The 13,287-nt window shown below is 40.0% G+C and overlaps 1 pseudogene; it reads left to right on the top strand.

Annotated features, from left to right (window-relative positions):
* Positions 1-9,853: 9,853 nt before the first annotated feature.
* Positions 9,854-9,953, top strand: LOC127099024 (uncharacterized; annotated as a pseudogene).
* The last annotated feature ends 3,334 nt before the right edge of the window (positions 9,954-13,287 follow it).

The raw sequence follows: 13,287 nt of genomic DNA, 5'->3' as shown, positions 1-13,287 counted from the left end.
TAACTGCTTTTCGTTTCCCCAGGGTCTTCAACGTGGCTAAATGCATGGCGTGGATATAGGACACAAACTCCTCAACGTCTCTTCAAGTCTTCTGAGGGCGTTACTTGCGCCAAAAAGATAGTGGAATGGTGTGACGCTCGTTACACCATGTGTGACGTCCGTCACAAGGCTGTTTTGTGTGACGCTCGTCACGCCCCCTGTGACGTCCGTCACAGGCACAGCATTGGTTTCTTGTGCGCTTTGGGCTGGGCTTTGGACTTTGGTTCTTTTTCTCTCCTTTTTGCACCTCCTTTTCTTCCATTTTTACTTGTGCTTCAAAATAGGCTACCTGAGACAAATAGGAAGAAAATACCACGTAATATCTTATAAAATGCAGTAAACCGAAATAAATAGTCATAGAATTTAATGGAATTAAGTCCTAAAATATGGTATAATTTCGTGTTATCAAACTCCCCCATACTTAGATCTTTGCTTGTCCTCAAGCAAAATTCAGTATAGAACTCGTTTTTTTAAAAAAATTTAGCCAGATGAAGTTTTCAAAACACACATCAATTCGTAATAGGTTGCAAATGGATTTTGTTTAGGAGCAACTTGAGTTTAACCTTGACATCAACAACTACCGTTACAACCTCAGATAACCCTGCCTTGTGCAAATCAGTTCAAGTACCCTATTATAGCTATCCTAGTTCCCTTACTCTTATTTCACCCGTTTTCATTCTAGCGAAATCACATTAAGCCCTTTATCTTTTCGCGCACATAGTGGAGTAACCGGTTAGTGATTATGATCCGCTTTTAGCTAGAAGTTCTGGTACATAAGTCGGATAACTTTGTTATTCAGTCCATTGCAAATTGCGGGGGATCGAACCGTAGTCCGCCCTACCAAGTTCAGTACCAGATACCTACTGAACCAACTCATAATGGATCTTTCATATTGTGTTTTTGCACGATCTGCAACCTTTAGATTAAATGATCTGGTAAGGATCACCTAATTTAATCAGTGCATTTCCTGATATATTCGTATATTTTATGTTACTTTGGGGATCATTCACTTATATTCATCGGCTCTCCGCGTAGTTTGCTATTAAGATGGTGCTGACTTCTCGTATAAACTACTCGGGGTTACTATAAAACTAAAAGTTCAAGGGATTGGTATAATAGGTACTTATCCTGATCTAACATGTTGAGGTTCTTAGAGCGTTGTTATGGTAATAATTTTTTTTGTCTTGATTTCACTCAAGTTGTATAAAATAAGCGACCTTTATACTTACTGAGTGTGTTGAATTTTTGTTATGGCTCAAGAAAATTGAGGGGAATAGATAATAAGAATTTTTCACACTAGGGACTTGACTTAAAATAAATATATATTATAATAATTTTTTTTTCATAATAAGAAAGGGAAATAACAATGAAAGGGAAAATAACATACTTGAAAAGGAAATAGGAAGAACAAGTTTTCCCCCCCATACTTAAATTAAACATTGTCCCCAATGTTTTAAGGAAAAGAAATACAATATGGAAAGGAAAAAGAAACTACAACTAAGGTTGTCTGCCGCCTCTGGTTCTTGGACCTGGTGATCTCGGACGTAAGTCTAAGTTGTCGAACCTGCTGAACAACTCAGTAAACCGCTGGTCGGTTATGGCATTCCTAGCATCCTGTTGTTGTTGCATTTGATGCATTATCTGCATCATCTCGACATTCTGTGCCTGCATACCCTCAATAGCATCCATGATGTCGTCGTTGGTTGCAGGCCTTCTTCGTCGACGACGTTGGGAGGATGGGCCAGATGTACTGCCGGAAGGGTTGAGCGGGACTGACTGTTGTGTAGGCGGATGATCACCTTGCTCCATTGCTTCAAACTCGTCCGTGTGCGGGTTTGTTTGTGAAGGCTCGGTGGCTTCGGGAGCGTTTAGATCATAGAGGTGGCGGTCGGGGTTTGTGACATCAGTTAGGGCGATATTTGGTAGAACAACGCTTGGGACTGCCTGGTTGTTCACCATAAGATAATATCCTCCGCCTACTCTGTTCTTAATCAAGCGGCTGGATCGACAGTAGCTGATATCCATAGATAGGGGGGGTAGAGATTCTAAAGTTTGGAGTTTATCCCCTAGGTTTAGGCCAAGTGCTATGGTGGTGATTAATCCACCAATTATAAAAGGTTGCCGGCCTCTAGCACATAAGGTGCGGATATGATGAAATAGAAAGGAGGCGGCGTTTACCTGAGTATCCGGTTCGAAGACGCATTGGAGGAAAAATAGTTCCTTTGAGTTTACCTTGCTGTTGTTTGGCCTTCCAAAAACTGTGTTTTGCAGGATGCGGATAAAGTACCGGACGGTGGGGTTATGTATATGGGAGAGAAGGAGCTCTTCCCAGTTGTAGGTATCTATACCGGAAATTTTCTTAAAAAGGCCGAAAACGCCAACTGTGTTCCAGTTTGAGTTTGGAGGGATTCTGGGGTGTAGCAGACCTTCTATGGGAAAATGTAGCATGGTACTCAATTGGTTTTGGGTTAAGGAGTACTCGGTGTTGAACATACGGAAGGTTGCGGTACCGGTTAAAAATTCGTCTTCACCGGCGGGAGTGGTGTAGTCGTATGAACTTAAGAATTCTAAGGTTAGGGATGGGTAGGTGGGTTGATTATGAGTGCAAAGGAAGGTTAGGTTGGCTTGACGGAGCATCCATTCGATACCTTGGAGTAATCCTAATTGTTGTAAACAAGTTAAATCGGGGTACCTGGTGGAAACGACGCCTCGCTGTTGGAAACGCTCGAATTGCTCCCTTTGATAATTTTCATCTTCGGATCGGAAGATGATATTTCCAAAATTCTGATTTCCCGCCATTGTGATGAATGAAGCTTGAAGGGGTGATTTGGAAAGAAAAGAAATGTATTTGATAGGAGAGAATGGTTTGTGGTGAATGAAGGGAGGTTTGGTGGGTATTTATAGGAGAAGAATTTGGAAGTTGGAAAGGAGAAGTGGTTGAAAAGTAATTAAGTATGGTTGAATGGAAATTAATGGGGAAAGTAAAAAGTTAAAAGGTGTAACGTTCGTCTCCAACGGCTCCTTAACGTTCACTAGTCTGCAGGGTGTTACGCTCGTCACAGGAGTGTGACGTTCGTAACAGGCACTTGGTGTGCCGACCGTTATGGATTTGTGTGACGCTCGTCACACATTCCATTTTGGCAAGGCTTCAGTAGCGTGGATTTTATTTTTGTTATTTATTTTGTTTTGTTTTGCTTATGATTGGTTTATTCTGCAATTTAATTTATTGTGCACGCTTAATCTGCTTTGTATAATAATAATTCATAGGTAGCAACAGTAGAGCATAATAGCTATTGCATAATAAAATTAAATAAACAACTTCAATAAAATGATCATAATGTATTACAGGAAAGGAAAACAATGAAATGAAAGAGAAATAAATGTGAACATGAATTCAAATAACATTAATGAATAATCTAACTTAAGACTAAATAACTTAGAAAAATAACTAAATTCTATCCCTCTGTACGATCTCTGGCCGGAGGAGCAAAAGAGTTAACATGATGTAGCAACTCGTGGAACTGATTCGTCATACTGCTCATGTATCCTAGAACTTCGTGTCTCATGTTAGTAAATTCTCCTCTGAGGGCGTCTTGTTCTGACATCAAAGCTTCAATGGCGGTGTTATAATCAGTTCCGGGCATATGGTGCCGGAGGTCGGATATGGCTGATTCTTCGGTCTGAACAGGCTGAGGCGGAGGGTCAATATCATAATAACCGGATGGTGTCTCAGGGTCAGATTCAGCATGAGGGATCTGGTCATCATAAGTCTCATAGTCATCACAAATCTCATAGTCCTGGATGGATTCAGTGGATCCAGCAGGAGTGGGAGTTTCGTTCAGGTTATAGAGCCAGTTACTGCGGTTATGAATGCTAGTCCTAGGATCGGGCATGGTGAATAGGCAGAGAACCTGGTTATCAATAATAAGCTCAAACTCGTCAGACCCTAGGTTTTCTATAAACATAGTGTTGAAGAGGAAGGGTATACTCATAGTAGTAATGCCACAAAAAGGGCTAAGGTCAAGCATAGGCTGACGTAATCCAATAGCATTACCTATCATAGTTATCAAACCGCCTATTCTAATGGGTGCTCGCTCATCCTGGATAAGGTGGTCCAAATTAGCTAACATAAAAGTGGCACCGTTTACTGGACGGTTCTGGGAAGCACAAAATATGATGAAGAGTTCATCACGTGAAACTGAAGTACTATTTGGCTTCTTCCCAAATAAAGTGTGGGTCAGGATCTTATGGAAATAGCGAAAAGCCGGGTTGTGTATGTTTCCAGAGAGAAACTCATGTTCTTCGGGCTCATCATTTCCAGTCAGCTTACCCCAAAAGTGTTCAAGTTCTCTATGTTCAAAAAGTTCTTCCTGGCTTACTGTGAATGTGTCAAAGGAGGTAGGAAAACCCAAAAGATTGGTAAAGTCTCTAATATTAAATTGGTACTCCATATTGAACATTCTGAACTGGATAAAACCTCTGCTAATTCCTTTTCCATGGCTGGGTAGATAGATTAATGAGCTAAGGAATTCTAGTGTGAGTCTCCGGTAGGTGGTGAAATGTCTCAGGATAGGGGATGTCTCCCATCCTATCTGGTTCAGCAAATACAGGACACTCTGTCTAAGTCCAAGGGCAGTCATAGCCCAATCATCAGCATATAAACTAGGTAGCATCTCTCTGGTGGCTAGTTCTTCAAACTTTTGTTTCTGAGCCATTCCTCTGAATTTGATACTCATACGATCAAAATGTCCCATCTGGTTAGTGTTAGCTAGAGAAAAGAAAACATGAGTTTTAGTCAGGATTTGGCCAAATGCCGAAAGAAGAAAAAATTATATATATATATATATATATATATATATATATATATATATATTATTTTTCTCTCTTTTTTTTTTTGAATTAAAAATAAATCAGGAATTAATACTAAACAGAAATTAAAAGAATAATTTAGGAAAAAGAAAAAAAAATAGGAAAATGATAATAATAGAATAAGAAAATAATTGTGGGTTGTCTCCCACTAAGCGCTTTGTTTAAATGTCGCAAGCTCGACAAAGAAACTGTTAAGTATAATCTGTAGGTCCTGGGGGCATTTCGTCTAAGTGTAGGATTTGCGAATCTCCATTGGTTTCCGCATAATGATAGTGTTTTATACGTTGCCCGTTTACGGTAAACGGTTCTGTGGATTTGCCTTTGATTTCTATTGCTCCACTGGGGAAGATGTTAGTGATATGAAAAGGTCCTGACCATCTGGATCGTAGTTTTCCCGGGAATAGCTTTAGTCTAGAGTTAAATAAAAGGACCGCGTCGCCTTGCTTGAAGATTTTCCTTGATATACGCTTGTCATGCCATTGTTTTGTTCTTTCTTTATAGATTCTGGCATTTTCATAGGCGTCTCTTCTGAGTTCTTCTAATTCGTTTATGTCAAGGATTCTCTTTTCACCGGCGGCTTTATAGTTTAGATTCAGATTTCTAATAGCCCAATAGGCTTTATGTTCTAATTCTACCGGGAGGTGACAGGATTTTCCATAAATGAGCTTAAATGGGGTCGTCCCTATGGGGGTTTTATAAGCAGTTCGGTATGCCCACAAAGCTTCTGGTAATTTCAATGACCAATCTTTCCTTGAAGTGGCGACCGTTTTTTCTAGTATTTGCTTGATTTCTCTTAGATACTTCCACTTGTCCACTGGTCTGAGGGTGGTAAGGTGTCGCTATCCTATGTCTCACTCCATATTTAAATAATAATTTTTCGAGTACCTTGGATATAAAGTGCGATCCACCATCACTGACTACTATTCTTGGGATGCCAAATCTCGGAAATATTATATTCTTAAAGAGTCTAGTTACTACTCGGGTGTCGTTTGTTGGGGATGCTACAGCTTCGATCCATTTTGATACGTAGTCAACTGCCACGAGTATGTATTTGTTACCGAAAGAGGATGGAAAAGGTCCCATGAAGTCTATTCCCCACACGTCGAAGATCTCTACTTCCAAAATACCTTTTTGTGGCATCTCGTCACGTCTAGATATGTTTCCCGTGCGTTGACATCTGTCACATTCCTTAATAGCTGTATGTACGTCCTTCCATATAGTTGGCCAATAAAAGCCGGCTTGTAGGATTTTAGAGCAGGTCTTGGATGTACTTGTGTGTCCACCATAAGGAGCGGAGTGGCAGTGTTGGATTATATTTTCTACCTCTTCTTCGGGTATACATCGACGGAAAATACCATCGGGGCCTCTTTTGAAAAGTAAGGGATCATCCCAGTAATAGTGTTTTATGTCGTAGAAGAATCGTTTCTTCTGTTGGTAAGATAGAGTAGGTGGAACTATTCCGGCAGCTAAATAATTGACGAGATCAGCGTACCATGGTGTGGCAGATATAGCTAAAGTGGTTCCTACTTGCATGTCGGAGTTGTTTTCTTCCAAAGTAGCTATAAGTTTGTCATACGAGAAATCATCATTAATTGATGTTCTTTCCGGTTCAAGGTTCTCAAGTCTAGAGAGATGGTCTGCTACTACGTTTTCAGTTCCTTTCTTGTCCTTGATTTCTAAGTCGAATTCTTGTAGCAACAAGATCCATCTTAGGAGTCTAGGTTTAGCATCTTTTTTTGTTAAGAGGTACCTGATAGCAGCGTGATCAGTGTAAACTATTATTTTAGCTCCAACCAAGTAAGAACGAAATTTATCTAGCGCAAATACCACTGCTAGGAGTTCTTTCTCGGTAGTGGCGTAATTCATTTGCGCTTCATCCAGGGTTCTGCTTGCGTAATATATAACGTGAAGCTTTTTATCCTGGCGTTGTCCTAACACAGCACCTACAGCATAATCGCTAGCATCGCACATTATTTCGAATGGTTCATTCCAGTCTGGTGTCTGCATTATGGGTGCGGAGATCAATGCTTGCTTAAGCGTTTGAAATGCTTTTAAACAGTTATCGTCGAATATGAATTCGGCATCTTTCATCAACAGTCCGGTTAAAGGTTTAGTTATCTTAGAGAAGTCTTTGATGAATCGTCGGTAAAAACCGGCGTGTCCTAAAAAGCTTCGTACTTCTCTCACGGTTCTTGGGGGTTGAAGATTTTCGATTACCTCTATTTTGGCTTTGTCTACTTCAATTCCTCTGTTCGAGATGATGTGTCCTAAAACAATTCCTTCTTGTACCATAAAGTGACACTTTTCCCAATTAAGTACTAAGTTTACTTTTACACATCGCTCAAGAACTCTTTCCAGGTTTTCAAGGCATTCTTCGAAACTTTGTCCGTATACAGAAAAGTCATCCATAAATACTTCCATGATGTTTTCGAGAAAGTCGGCGAAAATTGCCATCATGCATCTTTGAAAGGTTGCAGGGGCATTACACAGACCAAACGGCATTCGTCTATAAGCGAAGGTACCAAAAGGGCACGTGAACGTTGTCTTTTCTTGGTCATCAGGGTGAATTGGTATTTGAAAGAAGCCTGAATAACCGTCTAGATAACAGAAATGTGAATGTTTTGCTAATCGTTCTAACATTTGGTCAATGAATGGTAAAGGGAAATGATCTTTTCGGGTTGCTTTGTTTAGTTTCCTATAATCAATGCACATTCTCCATCCTGATTCGATTCGTTTAGTTATAGTTTCCCCTTTTTCGTTTTCAATAACGGTTATGCCTCCTTTCTTAGGTACAACGTGCACAGGACTAACCCATTTGCTATCAGATATAGGATATATAATACCTGCTTCCAATAACTTGGTTATTTCCTTTTTTACTACCTCACTTAGGATCGGATTTAGTCTTCTCTGGTGTTCCCTAGAGGTTTTACAGTCTTCTTCTAACATGATGCGGTGCATACAAATAGAAGGACTTATTCCTTTAAGATCGGTGATGTGGTACCCTAGTGCGGTTGGATACTTCCTTAAGATATGTAAGAGTTTTTCTGTTTCGAGTCTCCCTAGATCTGCATTAACTATCACAGGTCGTTCGAGTTCTAAGTCTAGGAATTCATATCTCAGATTTTTGGGAAGTGTTTTCAGGTCAGGGGTTGGTTTGTTAAGACATTGCGTAGGATCCGGTGTTATTGCTAAACATTGGTATGATTTGTCTTCTACAAGGCAGTCAGGTGATTTGTCTTCTCCTGACTCTGCTTCTTTTATGCATTCATCGATGATATCCATGAAGTAACATGTATCTTCTATTGCAGGTGCTTTCAAGAATTTGGAAAGAATGAACTCAATTTTCTCTTCACCTACTTCGAAGGTGAGTCGTCCTCGTTTTACGTCTATGATTGCACCGGCAGTTGCTAAGAATGGTCTTCCCAGTATAATGGGCGTAATATCATCTTCTCTAATGTCCATAATTGTAAAATCAGTGGGAATGTAGAATTGACCTATGCGTACGGGAACGTTTTCAAGGATTCCTACAGGATATTTGATGGAACGATCTGCTAGTTGCACAGACATTTTGGTTGGTCTTAATTCTCCCATTTCCAGTTTCTTGCATATGGATAAAGGCATAACGCTAATTCCGGCTCCTAAATCGCATAAGGCTTTGTCGATGACAAATTTTCCTATGTGACAGGGTATAGAGAAACTACCTGGATCCTTGAGTTTAGGGGGCATGTTTTGGATTATAGCGCTACATTCGGCAGGGAGTGTAACGGTTTCGCTATCCTCAAGTTTCCTCTTATTAGAAAGGATTTCTTTTAAGAATTTAGCATATGAGGGCATCTGCGTAATAGCTTCGGTGAACGGAATTGTAACGTTTAATTGTTTAAGGAGATCAACAAATTTTCTAAATTGGCCCGCATCTTTGGTTTTAACAAGCCTTTGAGGGTAAGGTATAGGTGGTTTGTAAGGTGGTGGAGGTACATAAGGTTCCTTCTTTTCTAGGGTTTCCTTATTACTCTCTTCCTTTTCCTTAAGTTCACTTTCCTCAGTTGATTTCTTAGGGTTTTGGTTTTCTATCCTTGGATCAGACGGTCCTTCCACTTCCGTTCCACTTCTTAATATAATTGCATGAGCTTGGCTTCTCGGATTAGGTTGGGGCTGTCCAGGGAATGTACCAGTTGGGGCAGCAGTAGGTGCTTGTTGTTGGGCTACTTGTGATATTTGTGTTTCCAGCATTTTGTTATGGGTAGCCAAGGCATCTACTTTGCTTGCTAGTTGTTTAAGTTGTTCGCCAGTGTGTACATTCTGGTTTAAGAAATCTTTATTGGTTTGTTGTTGGGAAGCTATAAAGTTTTCCATCATGATTTCCAAGTTGGATTTCCTAGGGGCGTTATTGTTAGGCATGGATGGGTTCGGTTTCTGATATCCCGGAGGTATAGCTGGGGCTTGATTTGGGGACTGTCCAGGTGCGTACAAAGCATTATTACTCTTATATGAAAAGTTTGGATGGTTCTTCCAATTTGAGTTATAGGTATTCGAGTAGGGGCTTCCTTGAGCATAGTTTACTTGCTCTGCTTGGATTCCTGTCAAGAGTTGACAGTCCGTAGGAGTGCGGCCTTGGATTCCACAGACCTCGCAATTCTGAGTTATAGCAACCACGGCGGCTGGAGGTGATACGTTTAAACTTTCAATTTTCTGGACCAAAGCATCCACTTTTGCGTTAACGTGATCAAGGTTACTTATCTCGTACATGCCAGTTTTCGTTTGAGGTTTTTCCACCGTTGTTCGTTCGGTTCCCCACTGATAGTGGTTTTGGGCCATGCTCTCGATAAGCTGGTAAGCATCAGCATAAGGTTTGTTCATCAATGCACCACCTGCAGCGGCGTCTATTGTTAACCTTGTGTTGTATAAGAGACCATTATAAAATGTGTGAATTACTAACCAGTCTTCCAAACCATGGTGTGGGCAAAGTCTCATCATGTCTTTGTATCTTTCCCATGCTTCGAAAAGAGACTCGTTGTCTTTCTGTTTAAATCCGTTTATCTGGGCTCTTAACATAGCTGTTTTGCTTGGCGGAAAGTATCGGGCAAGAAAAACTTTCTTCAACTCGTTCCATGTGGTGACTGAGTTGGAAGGGAGAGATTGAAGCCATCTTCTAGCGCTATCTCTTAATGAGAAAGGAAAAAGACGAAGTCGAATTGCCTCTGAAGTGACACCATTAGCTTTAACAGTATCAGCGTATTGAACAAATACGGATAAATGAAGGTTTGGATCCTCGGTAGGATTTCCAGAGAATTGGTTCTGTTGCACCGCCTGCAACAGCAAAGGTTTAAGTTCGAAGTTGTTTGCTTCGGTTGCGGGCGGAGCAATACTTGAATGCGGCTCATCTTGCGATGGAGCGGCGTAATCTCTAAGAGCACGAGCTGGTTCTGCCATCTCGGTTATCGAAGGAAAAAGGTTTTTGAAATCAGGAAGTTCTATAGGAGGGAGATTGTTTGCAGCACGATATTCCCGAATTCGTCGTAAGACTCGGAGATATAGTTCGATATCGTTGATTCGTAAATAGAGCGGTTCGCCTTGTGAGCGAGTGCGTGGCATACAAATCAACGAAAGAAAGAATAGAAGAAAAAGAAACCTTAGTCTCTACAGCGTAACGGAAGAGTTACGATATCGATTAAATAAAAGTCCCCGGCAACGGCGCCAAAAACTTGGTCGCTCGACTTCGTGAGTCGAATTTGGGGTACAAACTGCAAGTGCACAGTTCTATCGCGTAGTTTTAAAAGATATCGATCCCACAGGGACTTATGAATCGATATACCGTTATCTAAGGTTACTACGTAAAGCTAAGGTGAATAGTGGTTGATTGTTTGGGGGGCGAAGCTAAAAACTAAACTAAGATCTAGATTAAATATTAATAAAGCGGATATCGGTATGCAGTTCGTCGTAATTAGGGACTCAATTCTTTGTCGGTTTCTTGGTTTTAAAATAAATCGTTTCAGTTAACTTTATTGATTAAAGGTTTTATCTCAAACTCTCGCTCTGTTGAATAAACCATGATTTTATGTTAATGTAGCTGTCACTTATAATTAAGTCAAAAACCACTTTTTGAAAGTAATAAAGTTGCAGAAACTCTTTTTAAGAAAACACTGACCGTTTTAAACACCCTTATCTCAAACTCTCGCTCTGTTGACTTAGGTTATACAATTAAACCCGAATGCTTAACTCTCGTCCTCACATTCAATCTTTAAAAATACTTTTTGGAAAAGGTCAGAATTTAATTAACTCTAAAACTTGCTCTCGCCCTGATCTAGAATTAATGCCTAATTTACACTGTCCAGTTAAAACCTCAAACTCTCGCTCTATTGATTTTAACTTCTTTATGTCTTTTACTTTGGTAAAAAATCTTGTTATTAAACTTGTAAATTGAGACCGTAAAAAGATTGATTTTAATTTTAAGTTTAATTAGACCGACTTAGTCTTGATCCCTTATTTCGCTTACTTTACATACCGATATCTAGGCGAATTAGCCAGACATGCTAAACAAACAGAAATACATATCATGCATAAACAGACTCATCACAGGCAGATAATATAAATAAATAATAAAACAAAGCATTAAATAATGATTAAAGAACCTGAATGCGTTAAACAATAGTCTTGAACACTCCACCACAAGCCGGTAGGATTTGTTCTTGGATTCTTCAATTAAACAATAAATTAAACCAAGGAAATAAAACTAGAATCTAATGTAAGGTTAGATCCGATAAAAAGTTACACAATAGTTTCCGGTGTAGAAACTATTATGCGAAAAATATCTAAATGCTAAAAAGGGAAAGGTAAATTGCAAGGGAAAAAGAATGTAGAACTTGCAAAAGAAATAAACAAATAAACAATGTTAAGTTGCTGGAAAAGAAAATTGCAGAAGCGTAAAAAGAAAGAAAATTGGAAAAGCTTCGGCAGCGTGAGCGTGGAAAAACCGAGGAACCCTTTTAGGTTTTTGAAGTAGCTATTTATATTGGTGTTGGTAACTGCTTTTCGTTTCCCCAGGGTCTTCAACGTGGCTAAATGCATGGCGTGGATATAGGACACAAACTCCTCAACGTCTCTTCAAGTCTTCTGAGGGCGTTACTTGCGCCAAAAAGATAGTGGAATGGTGTGACGCTCGTTACACCATGTGTGACGTCCGTCACAAGGCTGTTTTGTGTGACGCTCGTCACGCCCCCTGTGACGTCCGTCACAGGCACAACATTGGTTTCTTGTGCGCTTTGGGCTGGGCTTTGGCCTTTGGTTCTTTTTCTCTCCTTTTTGCACCTCCTTTTCTTCCATTTTTACTTGTGCTTCAAAATAGGCTACCTGAGACAAATAGGAAGAAAATACCACGTAATATCTTATAAAATGCAGTAAACCGAAATAAATAGTCATAGAATTTAATGGAATTAAGTCCTAAAATATGGTATAATTTCGTGTTATCAGCTGGGCGGTGATGAATGGTTCCCAGAATGATCTTGAGCCATACTCTGATGTTTTGATGAAGTTCTTTGTTCTTTGATGGATTGCCTTCAGTGTTGAGTTTGAATATGGTGGGATTGATTACCTGGGCAATGTACCTTGATCTAGGGTTGATGTCATGGATCCTTCTTCCTCCAGTTTTCTCCATATTCAGTAATGAAGCAATTGATTTTTCAGTGATCACTATCTTGACCCCCAAAACGTAGGAAACGATGAAATGATCATCAGCGTCAGCAAATCTCCAGAATTCCTTGATGAGATTTGGGTAAACAGGGCCATAGAGCCTTTGGAAGTAGTTTTCCCAACCTTGTTGACGGAGTTCTTCAGTAAGATCAACTCCATTTCTCTTCATGTTGTTGAAGTCTACCAGTGATTCGCATAAAACTTCCAGTCCCTCAAAGGGAGTTGCCAGGTTGATATGAGGCTCACGATCAAGAACATGGGGTTCCTTGTACACTGGAGTAATGGATACGCCTGTAACTGTTGGAGTGGGAATGCTTGAACTTTAGGCAGTAGTGCTGGATTCCATTTGTTGTGAAAAGTTGAAAACTTGTTGTTGTTGAGCATCCATAGTTGATGAAGATGAGTTGAAGATGAACTGTTTGCAGAATTGCTTCAGAGAAGTTTGAGAGTGAGTGAGAGTGATAAGTGTGTGAAATGTGAGAGGAGTGTTTAAATACCCTAAACAAAAACACATGCAAAACGACACACAATTTAGCGTTAGCACAACAATCAAGTTAGCACGCTTGGGGGAGAAATGATTAAGGCTCATTAATGAATGTCTAATCCCAACAGTATGCACACTGCTCGAGGAGATCTTAAGCGTTTGCCCTTTGATTTTCTTCTGGACAGCTGTCTAGAAGTTCTAGGGTTAGA

Source organism: Lathyrus oleraceus, chromosome 6 (genome assembly GCF_024323335.1).
Source record: "Lathyrus oleraceus cultivar Zhongwan6 chromosome 6, CAAS_Psat_ZW6_1.0, whole genome shotgun sequence".
In the NCBI taxonomy this organism is placed as follows: Eukaryota; Viridiplantae; Streptophyta; class Magnoliopsida; order Fabales; family Fabaceae; genus Lathyrus; species Lathyrus oleraceus.
Note: the sequence above shows the minus strand (reverse complement) of the source record. Positions and strands in the feature narration are given on the sequence as shown.